At 36.2% G+C, this 20,593-nt stretch overlaps 1 protein-coding gene and 1 non-coding gene across 2 annotated transcripts in view; both read right to left on the bottom strand.

Moving 5' to 3' along the window:
• Positions 1 to 20,593, bottom strand: part of DACH2 (dachshund family transcription factor 2) — an 813,312-nt gene that overhangs the window by 138,083 nt on the left and 654,636 nt on the right. The window lies entirely within an intron of this gene.
• LOC125158022 (small nucleolar RNA SNORD55/SNORD39) lies at positions 17,008 to 17,083 on the bottom strand. Its single transcript, XR_007149147.1, has one exon. It is a non-coding gene; the product is annotated as a small nucleolar RNA SNORD55/SNORD39 (small nucleolar RNA).

Below are 20,593 nucleotides of genomic sequence, written 5' to 3'. Positions count from 1 at the left end.
TGTCATGAAATGGGAGTCCTTCAAAGATAACCTCTCAATTGGAAGTAGGCAGAAAACCACTTTTGTATTCAGGTCCCTTTTTTAAAAGGAAGTCTTAAAATATATATATATGAGCCATGTATGCTACCTCTGGGTATTATTTTCTCTGTATTTTGAAAACAAGGGTGAGGTTATAAAGCATCAAGAGGAAAAAGTCAAGTTGATGCCTGAAAAGAAAAGAGTGGGAAAAATGGCATTTCTTGAAAGTCAATCACTTTTGAAAAGAGGACAGGTCATATAATGTCTAGTGCCACAGTTAAAAAGAATAATTCAGGTGAAAAAGTTAGCATTACTGCATCCAATACAACTGTCAAAACTTTTTTTTTAATTTTCAGAAAAAGATGCTAAAAGTCATGGGCTTAAAGTAATGAAAATATATCTAAATCAAAATGCAACAGAAATATCTTAAATAGAAAGAACTACATAGATAGATTTTTAACTTCAATTTCCAACCTCTATTTAACCAACTGGAATTATTTTGGATGAAGTGCACTAGACAGACATTATAAATAAGACTGTTTTTTTTTTTAATGAAAAAAAAAGAAACCCACATCCTTTTCAAAGATGCATTCTTTTGATATCATATGTTTACCATATAATAAAGAAACAAATTCAAAAAAACTCTACCAAGCATGATGGAATGGAGTCAGACATACATACAGATTTGAGTGTGAAACACATAATCTCAACTCTGTATGAACTTGAGTCCGAAATAAAGAAATATCCTGTTTTAAAATCAAGAGAAATCAGTCATTATGAATTAAATAATTAAAATAAATGTACTTGTTGGAAAAGCCACTAAAGACTTTTTAAAGAAAATAATTGGTGAATGTAGTTAAGATACCCACTAAATTTTCAAGTGATCAAGGAGAAGCACTATTTATTTGCTCTCCAAATGGCTATTCAAAGCACCATAGGCAGGTTAGTAAAAAAAAAAAAAAAAAAAAAAAAAAAAAGTCTGAGACTTTGATTCCAGATTATTCTTTTTTCAAAGAAAGAAATAAAATACTGTGTAAAAATAATTAATATGTTAATAATTCAGGTGCAATTTTTTTACTACACATACACATACATATATATAACAGGTAAATGTTTCAAAAATATGATTATATATTCTGCAATAAGAACCAGATTATTCTTAGTTAATTTAACAAGTTTTAGTTTCTAAGGAGCAGTGCAAAATTTAGAAAAAATTTAGAAACTTTTAGTTATGTTTCAATATTCATTTTCAATTTCAGCAATATATGGAGGGACAAAATTGATCTTCAAACTAATATAATTTAATATATTTGGAATTTTTAAATCAAAATTGAATGTTTACATTATTGAATTATTTGAATTGGTCTTTTCATGGTAATATAGTATGCTCAGAAAGGAAGGAAAAGAATGTAAACAAATGAGTCTATTTTGCCTATTCAGTTGCATAATTCAATTTATATTTAAATGGGATTCTTTATTTATTGTTCACAGCCTACTAAATCCCAACACATAACCACTATTAAGCTCAGACTCATTCTTGTAAGGATTAAGAGTTAAATATGCACTGGCAAACCACACAGACTCAGTTTATTAGGGCTGGCAATGCATCAAAGGTAGCAAAAAATGTCTGGCCAATTTACAAACTTTTGTTTCCAAGGATGACAATCAGGCATGATGAATACATTTGGAAAAAAAAAATAACATCACCTATGCCTCACAATGAAAGCAAAGAATTTATGTTACATTTTAAAACTAACTTTTTGGGGTGCCTGGTTGGCTCAGTTTGTTGAGTGTCTGACTTTGGCTCAGGTCATGATCTCACAGTTCATGGGTTCAAGACTCATGTCCAGCTCTGTGCTGACAGCTCAGAACCTGGAGCCTGCTTCAGATTCTTTGTCTCCCTCTCTCTCTGACCCTACCCTGCTCATTCCCTCTCCTTCTCTCTCAAAAAATAAACATTTAAACAGTTTAAACTAACTTTTCAAAATTTTATAAAATAATAGTAGCTCCAGAGTTATTGACATTATAATACTATAGGCATCTCAAAAGTTTGGATTTGTCTACAATATGTTTTGCATTAGTCTGTCTACAGTAATAATATGTTTTTCCCAGGCTGTAGAATAGAACACAGCACAGATCCAAACTATAAATAAAAGTGGGATGAACTTTTGATAGATCAGTGTCAGGACAATTTATACTTATGTTTTCACACAAATTTCCTAAACTGACCCAAGTTAACAGTGTACAATACAAAGTAGCCTTGGAATTTTGGTTTCAAATTAAGAAACCTCAACAGTAAGTTTGGGGAGAAAATGCTAGAAATTATTATTTTCCAAGCTCAATTAACAGCTCGATTCACACATGTTTACTTCATGCAGTCTAGGAACATTTTATAAAGTGAACATGAAAAATTTAAACTATTGAAGAAATTGAGATGAGAAGGAATATTTACAGGATATAACTTGGATAGGTCAGTGTAGAAGATAGACAATGGTGTAAGATACAGTTGCCCAGGAGTAGCTTAAGAAGAAATGTATAAGGGGCTCCTGGGTGGCTCAGTTGCTTAAGCAGCTGACTTGATTTTTGGCTCTGGTCATGATCTCAGGGTTCCTGGGATTGAGCCCTGCATCAGGCTCCATGACGATGACGCAGATCCTGCTTGGGATTCTCTCCATGTCTCTCTGCCCTTCCCCTGCTCATGCTATTTCTCTTTCTAAATAAATAAATAAAACTTAAAAAGGCTGGCGGGGGGGGAGTATATAAAAGGACATAGAGAATTGGAACTGTGGATACCAAGGAATCCAGCAGCTTCATAGTTTTGTCCACTTTCCCCCTTCTGTGTCACTGACAAACGGGATAAAATTTGTGGTAATTCTATTGAATTCAGCATCCAGTGTGTATGACAAAGAGATACCTACTCCTTAAGCAGCACTGTGTTATAGAAAAGGTCAAAGAAATATCCACTAGCTCTTGTTAAAATATATTTGGCTTGAAAATAAAATACACTAAAGTGACCTATTTTACTATTTCACATTTCATTTTAAAAGTTACTGTCATTTATTTATCATTTGTTTCAGCCATTGTATCTATGTAATAATATGTATAGATAATATGCTTCTGAATATTAAATTCATAAAAAAACATACTTGCTATGTACTTATTTTGGCAAATCAACAAAATTTGTTGATCAAATGAAAAGAATTTTTTTTAGATTTCTATTACTGATATTTTGTAAGTGATATAAAAATGACTTATTTTAACCAAATAGAGAATTTACGTTTCCAAACTGTTTTATCACGATGTTTTTTTCTTTTTTATGTTCAGTTTGTTTTTAAATTTTGAAGCATATTTTCAATCTGGCAGTAGATACAATAATATTTCACAGTCTGTTATTTGATAGGAGAGAAAAATAAATGATATTATATCTTTGAATTCAGAATATCTGTTCTTTGTTTCAAATGAAAATAGGCCATTTATTATCATAAGATATAATGGCATGAAAGGACTTCATGGCTACAGTACTCAGTGGGAATATACCATCTAAAAACATATTATCTTTTGAGATGTGAACACCTGAACCTTTGTATTTTTTCTTTAAAATATAGGTTACATTTTTACCAGGTAGCACCTTGATTATCTTAAAAAAATATTAACAGCTTGCATCTTCATACCAATGCTCAGTTACAAATTCCAAATATTTTGTCTCATTTCTTGTGAGCAGTGCCATCTGCCAGAGGTGGCATTTCATGGCTATTTACTCCAACTCCCTCCAAGAATCCATCTGCCACTATGTAATGCTGCCTGAGTAAAGGGGATTAAGACTCTGATACAACAGAGACTATTGATAATTTGGTATAATTGGGAAGAAATAAAGATAAATGAGGTTGAGGATGGAGAGGCAATTAGTTGAGCTGCCTGTACAGCTGTGTTCTTGGCCTAGCTCCCCTGGCCTTTTCGTCAGTGAGGTATGTGCAAATTAACCATAATGACAAATACACATTTCACAAAGCTCTTGCACTTATTAAACCTTGATAATTAACTTTTCATTTCTGATAACTGAGTAAGTTGTTTTGGTAAAGTTGTTTTAACATGTTCTCAATGTCTGTATCACACAGGACTACTGCACCTGCTATACTTTAGGACTAATCTACCCTACAACCCCATTTCCTTGTTTTCAGTTGATGTCAGGCTACTGTTTACAACATGAGTACAGTGAGGATTTCTTTTACCTTAATTATGGTCCAGTGTTTAGGACATAAGAGCAATGTTTTCTTTTTTATATGATTAGAAGCCAAAAGAACTCTTCAGAGTCAATGAAAGAAACTTCTCTTCTAATTTTAGGAATATAGTATGAAAAATAGCATTATTTTTGAGAGTTTTCAATGAAAAAGTATGGCCTGCTTTACAAACCAGCTCTAATGGATCTTTAGAGATTGGAAAAAACAATATTTTCATGGATAGAAGTTTACATAATGATATTAAGGTCATCATTGTCATTATTATGCTTCCTTTAAAAAATTAATGTTTATTTATTATTGAGAGACAGAGAGAAGCAGAGCATGAACGTGGGAGGGGCAGAGAGAGGAGGAGACACAGAATCCGAAGCAGGCTCCAGGCTCTGAGCTGTCAGCACAGAGCCTGATGAGGGGCTCAAACTCACAAACTGCAAGATCATGACCTGAGCCAAAGTTGGATGCTTAACCAACTGAGCCACCCAGCCACCCCTCATTATTATGCTTCCTAAATGAAAGTGGCAATTCAGTAAAAAGTTAACCACAAAGATGTTTAGGCACTGATTAATTTAATTCGAAGATCACTTTTCCTAACCACAAAAATGGTTATGCCAGGTATTTAGTTAAGATGCTATCATAGGAACTAAATATTTTGAAGTCCAGTATGTCAAAAGGTAGCTTTTCTTCTACTTTGCCATTGAAATTATTCTAATTATTTCTTGTGTTTAATAAAAAATCATATCACTGTGTGCCTCTCTGTTTTAGTCCATGTAAGAAAATAATAAATCTACACTAATAAATTTAGAATATGTAACTATACTAATAGAGTGTAGGGTGATGAATCTCTCACCACATTATAAAAAGAGCTGTATCAAGAAAATAAACACTTTTTCAATTTTTATGTGTTTCACTCACATAACAAACTGGGCTAAAATTATTTATGTTAAACAAAGAGAATATTATTTACAAATGCTTGTCAACTCAGGAAAACATGTCTAGTAGGGTGACTCTTTATTTATTTATTTATTTATTTATTTTTAATATATGAAATTTATTGTCAAATTGGTTTCCATACAACACCCAGTGCTCATCCCAAAAGGTGCCCTCCTCAATACCCATCACCCACCCTCTCCTCCCTCCCACCCCCCATCAACCCTCAGTTTGTTCTCAGTTTTTAACAGTCTCTTATGCTTTGGCTCTCTCCCACTCTAACCTCTTTTTTTTTTCTTTTTTCCTCCCCCTCCCCCATGGGTTCCTGTTAAGTTTCTCAGGATCCACATAAGAGTAGGGTGACTCTTAATGGTTACATCCTTATCTCTTGAATATAACCAAACTAATCATTTGAGTTTTTATGAGCTGTGCAATGTGGTAGCCATTAGCCACATGTTGCTATTTAAATTATTTAAATAAATAAAATTAAGAATTCAATTCCTCAATAACCACATTTCAAGTGCTTTATTACTCACAGGTGTCTAGTGGTTATCATGTTGGACATCATGAAAAATCATTTTCATCACTAGAGAAAGTTCTATTGGTCAGTTCTGGTCTGTATTTCAGACTACCTCCCCATTAACGCAAATTAGTGATATCGAACTGTGGACAAAACTATAAATTAAAGAACAGATAAATCAAATATTGAAGCTTCAATTTACAAAAGAATTCAGAATCCCTTTAATTTCATCATTAGGAGAGTAAGAAGCTCCAGTTAAAATAGCCTCAGTTGATAAGTAACTAGAAACACATTGTGGTGTGTTGTGTATGTATGTATGTGTGTATATGTATATATGTATGTGTGTGTATATATATATATATACATATATATGTATATATATACATATATTACCTGTATATATGTATATCTGCTTTAGTTTTCTTTAGAATTATATTACTGCATAAGTTCAATACAGTCATTGTGTGTACACACACACACGCACACATACACACACACACACTCTTTATCTTTTCACCATACTATTTAATGTATGCAGTAATATAATTCTAAAGAAAATCAGAAAAGCTTAATATTTTCATTAGAAATTATTTTTCACGGCGCCTGGGTGGCTCAGCCACTTAACAGTATGACTTCTGCCAGATCATGAACTCATGGTTAATGAGTTCTAACCCCGTGTCAGGCTCTGCTGACAGCTCAGAGCTTGGAACCTGCTTCGGATTCTGTTTCTCTCTCTATCTCATTCCTCCCCCACTTGCGCTTTGTCTCTATATCTCTCCAAAAATAAATATTAAAAAAAAATAGAAAAATAAATTATATTTCAATGAGATGTGCCTTTTAAAAGAATTTACTGCAAATTTTAAAGTTTTTAGTAGGGCTGATATTCCAGATATATAATAGAATTCAGAGACTAAGGCACAATATATACACTTTTGATTTATAGGCAGTTTTTCTGTAAATATGTTATTGCATAATTCTTATATTTAAATTTTTTTTAAATGTTTATTTATTTTTGAGAGAGAGAGAAACAGAGTGCAAACAGCAGAGGGACAGAGAGAAAGACACAGAACCTGAAGCAGGCTCCAGGACCTGAGCTGTCAGCACAGAACCTGACGCGTGGCTGGAACTCACAAGACATGAGATCATGACCTGAGCTGAAGTTGGTTGCTTAAACGACTGAGCCACCCAGGTGTCCCAATTCTTATATTTTTAAATTACAAAGAATGCTGATTTGAGAACCACAGCACCTAGTTTTATTATTATTTTTCTTTAATTTTATAATCTTAGAAAATGATTCTCCTTCCAAGATGGTATTTATTTATTTATTTATTTAAGATTTTATTTAAATTCTAGTTAGTTAACATATAGTATACTACTGATTTCAGGAGTAGAATTTAGTGATTCATCACTTACATACAACAACCAGTGCTCATCACAAACGATCACCCATTTAGACTCTCACCCCCATAACCTTCCATCAACTCTCAGTTTGTTCTCTATAGTTAAGAGTTTCTTATGGTTTGCCTCCCTATCCTTTTCTTCCCCTTTCCTTTATGTTCATCTGTTTTGTTTATTAAATTCCATATATTACTGAAATCATATGGTATTTGCTTTCTCTGACTGATTTCACTCAGCATAATCTCTGACTGGTTTCACTTAGCATAATATACTCTAGCTCCATCCACATCATCGACAATTGCAAGATTTCATTCTTTTTTTGATGGCTAATATTCCATTGTGTGTATATACCACATCTTCTTTATCCATTCATCAGTTAATGGACATTTGGGGTCTTTCCATAACTTGGTTATTGTTCATAATGCTCCAAAAACATCACGGTGCATGTGCCCCTTCGAATCACTATTGTTGCATCCTTTGGGATAATACCTAGTAGTGTGATTGCTGGGTTGTAGGGTGGTTCTATATTTAACTTTTTGAGGAACCTCAACACTACTTTGTAGAGTGGCTACACCAGTTTCCATTCCCACCAATGGTGTAAGAGGATTCCATTTTTCTGTATCCTTGTTAACATCCACTGTTTCCTATGTTGTTAATTTCAGTCATTCTGATAGGTGTGAGGGGGTATCTCGTTGTGATTTTGACTTGTATTTCCCTGATGATGAGGGATCTTGAGCATTTTTCATGTGTCTGTTAGCCATCTGGATGTCTTCTTTGGAAAATTTTCTATTCATATCTTCTACCCATTTTTTGTTTTTTGATATTTACTTTGATAAGTTCTTTATAGATTTTGGATACAAACCCTTTATCAGGTATGTCATTTGCAAATATCTTCTCACATTCCATAAGTTGCCTTTTAGTTTTGCTGATTATTTCCTTCACTGTGCAGAAGTTTTATGTTTTATTGTTGAGTACTTTATTTTTATTATTTTTAAATGAAATTTATTATCAACTTGGTATCCATACAACACACAGTGCTCATCCCAACAAGCGCCCTCCTCAATACCCATCACCCACCCTCCCCTCACTCCCACCCCCATCAACCGTCAGTTTGTTCTCAGTTTTTAAGAGTCTCTTATGTTTTGGCTCCCTCCCTCTCTAACCTCTTTTTTTTCCTTCCCCTCCCCCATGGTCTTCTGTTAAGTTTCTCAGGATCCACATAAGAGTGAAAATATATGGTATCTGTCTTTCTCTGTATGACTTATTTCACATAGCATAACACTCTCCAGTTCCATCCAGGATGCTACAAAAGGCCCTGTTTCATTCTTCCTCATTGCCACATAGTATTCCATTGTGTATATAAACCACAAATTCTTTCTCCACTCATCAGTTGATGGAAATATAGGCTCTTTCCATAATTTGGCTATTGTTGAAAGTGCTGCTATAAACATTGGGGTGCAAGTTCCCCTATGCATCAGCACTCCTGTATTCATTGGATAAATTCCTAGCAGTGCTGTTGCTGGGTCAGAGGATAGATCAATTTTTAATTTTTTGAGGAACCTCCGCACTGTTTTCCAGAGTAGCTGCACCAGTTGGCATTCCCACCAAGAGTGCAAGAGGGTTCCCATTTCTCCACATCCACTCCAGCATCTGTAGTCCCCTAATTTGTTCATTTTGGCCACTCTGACTGGCTAGAGGTGGTATCTGAGTGTGGTTTTGAGTTGTATTTCCCTGATGAGGAGTGACAATGATCATATTTTCATGTGCCTGTTGGCCATCTGGATATCTTGTGTCTATTCATGTTGTCTGCCCATTCTTCACTGGATTATTTGTTTTTCAGGTGTGGGGTTTGGTGAGTTCTTTATAGATTTTGGATACTAGCCCTTTGTCCAATATGCCATTTGCAAATATCTTTTCCCATTCTGTCAGTTGCCTTTTAGTGTTGGTGACTGTTTCCTTTGCAGTGCAGAAGCTTTCTATCTTGATGAGGTCCCAATAGTTCATTTTTACTTTTAATTCCCTTGCCTTTGGAGACGTGTCAAGTAAGAAATTGCTGCAGCTGAGGTCAGAGAGGTTTTTTTTCTGTTTTCTCCTCTAGGATTTTGATGGTTTCCTGTCTCAAATTCAGGTCCTTTATCCATTTTGAGGTTTTTTTTGTGAATGGTGTAAGAAAGTGGTCTAGTTTCAAGCTTCTGCATGTTTCTGTCCAGTTCTCCCAGCACCATTTGTTAAAGAGACTGACTTTTATCCATTGGATATTCTTCCCTGCTTTGTCAAAGATTAGTTGGCCATACGTTTGTGGGTCCAATTCTGGAGTCTCTATTATATTCCATTGGTCTATGTCTCTATTTTTGTGCCAATACCATGCCGTCTTGATGATTACAGCTTTGTTGTAGAGGCTAAAGTCTGGAATTGAGATGCCTTCCACTTAGGTCTTCTTCAATATTTGGCCATTCGGGTTCTTTTGTGGTTCCATACAAATTTCAGGATTGCTTGTTCTAGCTTCGAGAAGAATGCTGGTGCAATTTTGATTGGGATTTCATGGAATGTGTAGATAGCTTTGGGTAGTATTGACATTTTAACAATATTTATTCTTCCAATCCCTGACCATGGAATGTTTTTTCATTTCTATGTATCTTCTTCAATTTCCTTCATAAGCTTCCTATAGTTTTCAGCATACAGATTTTTACATCTTTGCTTAGGTTTATTCCTAGGTATTTTATGCTTCTTGGTGCAATTTGTGAATGGGATCAGTTTCTTTATTTGTCTTTTTGTTGTTTCATTATTAGTGTATAAGAATGCAACTGATTTCTGTACATTGATTTTGTATCCTGCGACTTTGCTGAATTCACGTATCAGTTCTAGCAGACTTCTGGTGGAGTCTATCGGATTTTCCATGTATAGTATCATGTCATCTGCAAAAAGTAAAAGCTTGAATTCATCTATGCCAATTTTGATGCCTTTGATTTCCTTTTGTTGTCTGATTATTGATGCTAGCACTTCCAACACTATGTTAAACAACAGCGGTGAGAGTGGACATCCCTGTCCTATTCCTGATCTCAGGGGGAAAGCTCTCAGTTTTTCCCCATTGAGGATCATATTAGCTGTGGTGTTTGTATAAATGGCTTTGATGATGTTTAAGTATGTTTCTTCTATCACGACTTTCTCGAGGGTTTTTATTAGGAAAGGATGCTAATTTGGTCAAATGCTTTTTCTGCATCGATTGACAGGATCCTATGGTCTTATCTTTTCTTTTATTGATGTGATGTATCACATCAATTTGTGAATGTTGAACCATCCCTGCATCCCAGGAATGAATCCCACTTTATCGTGGTGAATAATTCTTTTTATATGCTGTTGAATTTGATTTGCGAGTACCTTATTGAGAATTTGTGCATCCATATCCATCATGGATATTGGCCTGTAGTTCTCTTTTTTCGCTGGGTCTCTTTCTGGTTCCAGAATCAAAGTAATGCTGGCTTCATAGAATGAGTCTGGAAGTTTTCCTTCCCTTTCTATTTTTTGGAACAGCTTGACAAGGATAGGTATTATCTCTGCTTTAAATGTCTGGTAGAATTCCCCAGGGAAGGCTTCTGGTCATGGACTCTTATTCATTGGAGATTTTTGATAACTGATTCAATTTCTTTGCTGTTATGGGTCTATTCAAGTTTTCTATTTCTTCCTGTTTGGGTTTTGGAAGTATGTGGGTGCTTAGGAATTTGTCCATTTCTTCCAGGTTTTCCAGTTTGCTGGCATATAATTTTTCATAGTATTCCTTGATAATTGCTTGTATTTCTAAGGGATTGGTTGTAATAATTCCATTTTCATTCATGTTTTATCTACTTGGGTCATCTCCCTTTTCTTTTTGAGAAGCCTGGCTAGAGGTGTATCAATTTTATTTATGTTTTCAAAAAACCAATGCTTGGTTTCATTGATATACTCTACAGTTTTTTTTTATTCTATATTGTTTATTTCTTCTCTGATTTTTATTATTTCTCTTCTTCTGCTGGGTTTAGGGTGTCTTTGCTGTTCTTCTTCTATTTCCTCTAGTTGTGCTGTTAGATTTTGTATTTGGGATTTTTCTTGTTTCTTGAGATAGGCCTGGATTGCAATGTATTTTCTTCTCAGAACTGCCTTTGCTGTGTCCTAAAGCGTTTGGATTACTGTATTTTCATTTTCATTTGTTTCCATATATTTTTTTATATTTCTTCTCTAATTGCCTGGTTGACCCATTCATTCTTTAGTAAGGTGTTCTTTAACCTCCATGCTTTTGGAGGTTTTCCAGACTTTTTCCTGTGGTTGATTTCAAGCTTCATAGCATTGCGGTCTGAGGGTGTGCATGGTATGATCTCAATTTTTTTATACTTATGAAGGGTTGTTTATTGTGACCCAGTATGTGATCTATCTTGGAGAATGTGCCATGTGCACTCGAGAAGAAAGTATATTCTGTTGCTTTGGGATGCAGAGTTCTAAATATATCTGTCAAGTCCATCTGATCCAATGTATCATTCAGGGCCCTTGTTTCTTTATTGACCGTGTGTCTAGATGATCTATCCATTGGTGTAAGTGGGGTGTTAAAATCCCCTGGAATTACCACATTCTTATCAATAAGGTTGCTTATGTTTGTGATTAATTGTTTTATATATTTGGGGGCTCCCATGTTAGGCACATAGACATTTTTAATTGTTAGCTTTTCCTGATGGATAGACCCTGTAATTATTATATAATGCCCTTCTTCATCTCTTGTTACAATTTTGTTTAATCTCTTGTTTAATCTCTACAATTTTGTTACAATCTTTGTTTAATTTAAAGTCTAGTTTGTCTGATATAAGTATGGCTACTCTAGCTTTCTTTTGACTTCCAGTAGCATGATAGATAGTTCTCCATCCCCTCACTTTCAGTCTGAAGGTGTCCTCAGGTCTAAAATGAGTCTCTTGTAGACAGCAAATAGATGGGTCTTGATTTATTATCCATTCTGAGACCCTATGTCTTTTGGTTGGAGCATTTAGTCCATTTATATTCAGTGTTATTATTGAAAGATATGAGTTTAGAGTCAGTGTGATGTCTGTATGTTTCGTGCTTGTAGTGATGTCTCCGGTACTTTGTGGTCCTTGCAACATTTAACTCACAGAATCCCCTTTAGGATCTCTTGTAGTGCTGGTTTAGTGGTAATGAATTCCTTCAGTTTTTGTTTGGGAAGACCTTTATCTCTCCTTCTATTCTGAATGACAGACTTGATGGATAAAGGATTTTCGGCTGCATATTTTTCCTGTTTGCCACATTGAAGATTTCCTGCCATTCCTTTCTGGCCTGCCAAGTTTCAGTAGATAGGTCTGCCACTAGTTTTATAGGTCTCCCTTTATATGTTGGAGCGTGTTTATCCCTAGCTGTTTTCAGAATTTTTTCTTTATCCTTGTATTTTGCCAGTTTCACTATGATATGTTGTGCAGATTGGTTCAAGTTATGTCTGAAGGGAGTTTTCTGTGCCTCTTGGATTTCAATGAATTTTTCTTTCCCTAGATCAGGTAAGTCTCAGCTCTGATTTGTTAAAGTACACCTTCAGCCCCTTTCTCTGTCTCTTCATCTTCTGGAATTCCTATTATATGGATATTGTTCCATTTGATTGCATCACTTAGTTCTCTAATTCTCCCCTCATACTCTTGGATTTTTTTATCTCTCTTTTTTTCAGCTTCTTCTTTTCCCATAATTTTATATTCAAATTCACCTATTCTCTCCTCTGATTCTTTAATCCATGCTATGGCCGCCTCCATTTTATTTTGCACCTCATTTATAGCATGTTTTTGCTCCTCATGACTATTTCTTAGTCCCTTGATCTCTGTAGGAATAGATTGTCTGCTGTCCTCTATGCTTTTTTCAAGTCCAGTGATTAATTTTATGACTATTATTCTAAATTCTTCGTCTGTTGTATTGTTTAAATCGTTTTTGATCAATTTGTTAGCTGTCACTACTTCCTGGAGTTTCTTTTGAGGAGAGTTCTTCTGTTTCATCATTTTGGGTAGTCCCTAGGGTGGCTCCAAACTGCAGTACACTTTCCAGGTTGTCCAGAGTCACTTGTTTTGGTGGGCAGGGCCATAGTCAGACCCAATGTCTGCGCCCAGCCCACCACTGGGGCCACAGTCAGACTGGTGTGTACCTTATCTTCCCCTCCCCCAGGGTCAGGACTCACTGTAGAGTGGTGTGGCCCCTTTCTGGGCTAGTTGCATACTGCCAGGCTTGTGGTGCTGATTTGATGGGATGTGGCGTATTAGCTGGGGTGGATCTGCAAGGTGCACAGGGGTGGGAGGGGCAAGCTTAGCTGGTTTTGCCATTGGTGGACCCCTGCTGTAGGGGTCCTGCAGCACCAGAAGGGAGGCAGACCCATCAGAGAGATGGATGCACAGAAGAAGAGCATTGGGTGTTTGCGTGGTGCAAGCAAGTTGGGTGATGAGAACTGGTTCCCTTTGGGATTTTGCCTGGGGGGTGGGAGAAGAAAATGGCGCTTGCAAGAGCCTTTGTTCCCTGCTGACCTGAGCTCTGTCTTCCCAGTGTCCTCTTGCTCTCCCCACTCTCCAAGGGCAGAGGTGTTCACTTTTAACATTCCAGATGTTAAGTCCCGCTGGCTGTCAGAACTCACACAGTTGGGCCCCTCTGCTTTTGCATGCCAGACTCGGGGGCTCTGCCTTGTCAGGTGGGCTGCCCCTCCACTGCCCCGGCTCCCTCCTGTCGGTCCGTGTAGGGCGCACCGCCTCTCCGCCCTTCCTACCCTCTTATGTGAGCCTCTTGTCTACGCTTGGCTCCAGAGAGTTGGTTCTTTTAGTCTTCTGGTGGTTTTCTGGGTTATTTAGTCCGATGTGGGTGGAATCTAAATGATTAGTTAGCCCAGTGTCCTCCTACACCGCCATCTTCCGTGTTCTCTACCTATTGTTGAGTATTTTAGTATCAATTGTTATGATTGCAGTTATTACTGGATAGATAGTAAACTCATAGATAATTAGTATATTTCCCACCTTCCAACTGATGATAAAATTCCCACCCAAAAGCCAGACATCTTCATTCTGCCTCCTATGGGTCTCAATTTCCCTTTACATAAAATGATGGAGTGGAGCTGAATGTTCTCACAGGTTCATTCAAGCTCAGGCATTCTATAATTTTCTAAGTTGCTTCTAAACATAAATATTTCATTTCAAATAAGCAGTGTAAAAAAACTGTAAGAAGTTAAACACAAAATTTGGAGGAGCGCTTACCTTTGGCAGGGAAGCAGAAATATAGGAAAAGGAATGGACACATAAAAAATGCAAATTGTTGATAATGTTTTAGTTCTCGAGTTGCAAGGTGGGTTCACTGACATTTATATTATTATTATTTGTAATTTACACATGTGTCACATTGTTTTACATTTTAAATATTTTTAAAAAGTTAATAATGGAAAAACACACACAATAGACTTTGGATATTCCATTTGGCACTAAGAAGCAAATTATTTAGAATTAGGATGTGCTACATGAGTATGTACAACATACTTCTTTTAATTAATACTGATGAGAGAGGAGAAAATGATGTGCCCACATTGCTCAGAGTGTTCAAAACTAGCTCAAAAGTGTTATTTCTTTTTGAGATAGGAATCTTGTATTTTCTTCATTTTTCAAATATAACAAACCAAAATCCAGAAAAGTAACTGATTTGTAATTCATGCAATAAGTCATTCCTAAGCTAGAAAATAGAAACACTGGATACCCAAAATATATCTGTTCACAATGATGTTATTTATCCTTAATAAGTTAAACATCTTAATGGGTTGGTCTTGATTTATTCTGAACATCATTCTAGTCTGCTTTTTTGACCAGTCATCTGTAAAAGATCAAAACCAACCATCCATATACACCAGTAAGAAATCAATTCAAGATAGAACAAGGTTTACAGTGGAGCCTTTACAGCCTTCTTTCCTGGTAGAACACTTGGACATTTATACTGAATTGTGGCTTTCAAAACTGTCAAATGAGAGATTGTGTCTAGGTAGGGGCAGGTGATTTCTCTTCTGAGAGTCTGTAAAGTGACTTTCAAACAACAGCAATAAATGATGCCTTCTGAATGCACATGTAAAAATGAACCAATGATGAATTTGGGCTCTCACTGAGAGCATAAAGAAAAGAGCAGAGGGTTGCAATAAGTCTTTACAGTTCTGAGGAATTATGTAAGAAACAAAATTATCCAAAGACTCTTCCTCTATAACACTTTTGTTTTCAAAGTTACTGAACTAAAACTAGTGAAATTTATTTTACTAAGTTAATGCTTCTTTTTCTAGTACAATGCATGGATTTTAACAGACAAACTAATATGGAATATAGCTGATCCTGATTGAATTAGAAGCTATCACATATATAAAATTAGGATCACTGAGAATTGTAGTGCTATAAAATAATTATATTTATTTGCAGCTTTATCCAGTCCACTTTATACTCATATAGTATAGATGACATAGTTTTTTGTCAGTGTACTAAATGAAATTCAATTGTTACATCCTAAAAATGAAACAATTCAATCCAAGTGAATATGCATTAAGAATTTGGGTTGTGAGTCCATTACTATTAATATATTTAATATATCTTTTTGAAAATACCCTATTCCCATTTATTTCTGTCACCAGCAATTGTATCTTTACCAAATGGCTACATAGCACTGACTCCACAGAAAAGACAACTAAACCACAATAATGGGTAAATGAAAATATGCTGGTTAGTTGGTCATCATACATTATCCATATCCTACTTCATGTTACAGATAAGAGAAACAACAAATTCTAATTTGTGCTTATAGTAACAGCCCATTTCAGCTGAAACTTTTTTTTTGTTTCTTAATTTTATTTTTTTTATATTTACATCCAAATTAGCATATAGTGCAACAATGATTTAAGGAGTAGATTCCTTAATGTCCCTTACCCATTTAGCCCATCCCCCCTCCCACAACCCCTCCAGTAACCCTCTGTTTGTTCTCTATATGTAAGAGTCTTATGCTTTGTCCCTCTCCCTATGTTTATATTTTGGTTTTCCTTCCCTTAAGTTCATCTGTTTTGTCTCTTAAAGTCCTCTTATGAGTGAAGCCATATGATATTTGTCTTTCTCTGACTAATTTCACTTAACATAATACCCTCCAGTTCCATCCATGTAGTTGCAAATGGCAAGATTTCTTTCCTTTTGATTGCTGAGTACTACTTCATTGTATATACTACATCTTCTTTATCCATTCATCCATTGATGGGCATTTGGGTTCTTTCCATACTTTCGCTATTGTTGATAGTGCTGCTATAAACATGGGGTTGTAGATGTCCCTTCAAACAGCGCACCTGTATCCCTTGGATAAATGCCTAGTAGTGCAATTGCTAGGTTGTAGGGTAGTTCTATTTTTAATTTTTTCAGGATCCTCCATACTGTTTTCCAGAGTGGCTACACCAGCTTTCACTCCCACCAACAACGCAAAAGAGATCCTCTTTCTTCACATCCTCACCAACATCTGTTGTTGCCTGAATTGTTAATGTTAGACATTCTGACAGGTGTAAGGTGGTATCTCATAGTGGTTTTGATTTTTATTTCCCTGATTCTGAGTGAAGATGAGCATTTTTTCATGTCTCAGATGGCCATCTGGATGTCTTCTTTGGAGAAGTGTCTATTCATGTCTTTTGCCCATTTCTTCGCTGGATTATTTGTTTTTTGGGGTGTTGAGTTTGATTACTTCTTTATAGATTTTGGATACTAACCCTTTATCTGATATGTTGTTTGTAAATATCTTCTCCCATTCTTTCGGTTCCCTTTTAGTTTTGCTGATTGTTTCCTTAGCAGTGCAGAAGCTTTTTATTTTGATGAGGTCTAAGTAGTTCATTTTTAGTGAAACTTTTTAAATGATCTTTTTTCCCCTCGCATGCTCGGCTCTCCAAGGTTTGCTCCCCAGTGCACATTCAGGAGTTGACATTACCAAGGTGTTATCATCCACTAAATTGCCACTTTTTAGATGGAGGAAACAGATTCATACAGATGAGGGTTAAATATCATACTATCACATAGTGGTTGAACTGCTAAAAACTGTTTTTGTTCATCAGTCAAAAAGGTAGGTAGAGAGGTATGTCTGCACTAAAGCACAGGGGCAGGATAAGGATCAGCTGAAATTGGAATCTGGGGTAGATTTTACAGGGATATGAAAGAGGTACCTCTCCTGAGAGAGAAAAACAATCTCCATTCTTAAATTGCCCCTCACATATGTGACAATTAGAATTTAGTAAGTATATTTTGCATCCATAATGGTCTCTGATTTTACCAACATGAAATCATGAAATAAGGACATAAAACTGCTTTGAAACAAAAAGTTCTGTATGATCTATGTAACTATATTATTGTAATTATACAGAAAAATCTTACTAAAACCTTTTCCTTCCACATATATTTCACAGAATTACCTTAAAAATTAAGAAAAAAAAGATGGTCACAAGGCCTAATTCACTTAAATGAACTATCTGCATACACTATCCAAGTTTATTAAATTATCATCACAGCTACTGGGTGTTTACAATAGAAAATGCCTAGTATTTGCCTAACATTAACTTTTCAAAGCATGTTTGGATCCATTATTTTATTTTATCTTCACAACAGCTCTATGAGTGTCTCCAAGTAATGGACTATGTCTAATTCTCCTTAACAGCCATGCCACAGAGAAAGCAAAGATGAATAGATGGATTGGGTGGATCTATAAATGAATAAAGATAAAAATAACAAATATGTCATTTATTTTAGGGTATTTTTGGCAATATATCTATAATGTCTCCAATTCTATATTGTAATGATATCTTAGATGGCTAAGAATACAATCTCACCCTTATTCTTCCTTAGTATTATAGTTCTAAGATTGTTTCTTTTCTGTCTTATATTGCATTCATACCTTCAGAAAGATCCTAATTCAGTATAGTTTGTATAACTAAATTCAATTAAGACATGATGAGATTCTCTGAGCACTTCTAGAATAGGTGAAAGAAATGTAGACATGACTACATTTGTTCTTTTTTTTTCTTATTTACTGACCATTCTAATAGGGTATTTTGGGACTTTATTTTATTTTCAATATAATGACTTTTCCCGGATTTCCAAAGACTCCATTCCAATAATTAATTGGCTTTTGCTTTTGGGATATCTAGGCCCCCATTGGTGTGGTTTATGTTGTTCCACTTTCTTCTAGATTTATATCTACTGACCAACATGCCCACTGTCTTCTATTTATTATGACACATGCTATCAAAAGTATTAGCATCACATCAACATATCTTATACTCTAAAGGGAAGGTTAAGATAAGTGAGTAGTATGAGAACCCTATGCTTTCCTCGTCCCTTGAACATAGCTAGATAAATATCAATCATTCTGAACACCCAAGGAATCAATCTGACTGACAAAACAAATTGCAAAACTAGAGGGAGATGGGGGCCACATCATGGAAGGTAGGAGGCACTGAGATGTGTGATTTGGGGGAGAAAAGGATGATGGGTGCTGCAGAGGGGAAGGAACCATGATCATGGAGAAAGGGGATGTGGGGAGAGAGAGAAAGAGAGAGACAGAAAGAGCAGAGCACAGGGAAAACACTTCTCCAAAGCTATTGACTGGGAAAAGAAGGGTTGATAATCATGAGATTTTATATATTTAATTTTTCAGTTTATTTATTTATTTTGAGAAAGAGAGAGAGGGAGAGAGAATAAGTGTGAGTGGGGGAGGAGCAGAGAGAGAGGAAGAGAGAGAATCCCAAGCAGGCTCCATGCTGTCACACAGAGCCTGATGTTGGGCTCAATCTCATGAATCATGAGATCATGATGTAGCTGAAATCAAGAGTTGAATGTTTAACTGACTGAGCTACCCAGGCACCCCTATCATGAGATTTTAAAACCCATGGACTTCAAATACTGGAGTTTCAGAAGTCTGTGCCATGACTGGTGTTGAACCTAGCAGATGCTGCATTGCTTCTGTGAAGGAAGAGGCCCAAGAGCATGGCGTGATCTAAGGATCCCCTGGGATACATTAGGAGAGACAGTTTGCCCTTCTTGGAATCTGGGATAGGTGGTATTGCCTTTGAGGGGGAAAAGAGCCAGTGGGTACTAACTGTGCTCCAAGCCCCTTAAGCATAGATGTAAAGACACCTGCTGGGGTAGCTAACATGGACTCAGGCTTTTTGCCACACTTTAAACTCCAACCTGCTGTGCGTTGGTGTGACTGGCCTTTTGAGACAAACTGGAACCAGCTTTAGCAGGGTAAAACCCACCCCTAGAAGACCATCATAGGCCCTTGCTACAACCAGGTCCTGAAAATTTGAAGTTTTGAAACCCAACCAGCACACCTGAAATAAAACACAAGTGTATCATGCTGCCAGGTGGGGAGATGGCTCAGACATAGAAAGGGTGAAGGCAGGAATTTAAGGGATACTTGGGACACATGAGGGGAGATTGTTCGCTCTTTTGTTAAGGCTTCCTAGACAATGTCAGGCATTAACTCACCTTTCTAGTGACTAGGGAGAAGACTGGCCCCATTTTTCTCCCTTGCCCATCAGCACAGACTGACTTCAGAGAGCAGAACAGCATCAACACTGGAAGTCTGAGCTGCTTACACCAATCCCCACCCCCTGCATTGCACAAGTGCTTCTTTACCAAGGCAACTGTGCCTGAGTGCCAGAGCAGTGGGGCCCTTCCCGATAAGACCAGCACAAACTTCCCACATATATCATGTCTACTGACCATAGAGTGCTGCAAAGATTAAGCTCTAATGTAAAGAAAATCAGGCCTCTTTTAACAAAAAGACTAGAGAAAATCTAGTTAATACTCACCCCACTCTGGACAAAGTCCAAATACTCCACACTGCAGGCAAGGAGAATCTCTGCAGAAGACTTGCCTGAGGGAAAGAGCACCCAAAACACAGAAGCAGAGTGCACACAGAATACACCAGAGACACTTCCTGAAACACCAGGTCCTGGAGAGTATATGACCTTTTCTTCATAAAGCAACTACTCTAAGGAGCAGGACACATAACAGGTTTTCCTAACACAGAAAAGAAACAGAGACTTGGACAAAATAACAAGATGGAGAAATTCATCTCCCAAAAATGAACAGGAAAAGGTCATGTTCAATGATCTAATTGAACATATATAAATAATAAGCTTGATCCAGAATTTAAAACCACAATCATAAGGGACTGAGAATCATCTGGGACTGAGAAAGCCATAGAAGACAGCAGGTAGTCTCTTACAACAGACATAAAAGACCTAAAAACTAGTCAGACCTAAATAAAAAAATGTTGTAACTGAGATCCAAAACTAACTGGATGAAATGGCCAAAAAGATAGAAGAAACAGGAGAATGAATAAGTGATATAGAAGATAAAATTATGGAAAATAATGAAGCTGAAAAGAAAGAAATAAAAATATTGCATTGCAATGTAGACTTAGGCAACTCAGTGGCTTCAAAAAGCATAATAACAAT

This window comes from Prionailurus viverrinus, chromosome X (genome assembly GCF_022837055.1).
Source record: "Prionailurus viverrinus isolate Anna chromosome X, UM_Priviv_1.0, whole genome shotgun sequence".
In the NCBI taxonomy this organism is placed as follows: Eukaryota; Metazoa; Chordata; class Mammalia; order Carnivora; family Felidae; genus Prionailurus; species Prionailurus viverrinus.
The sequence above is the reverse complement of the archived record's forward strand: the minus strand, read 5'-3'. Positions and strand labels throughout refer to the sequence as shown.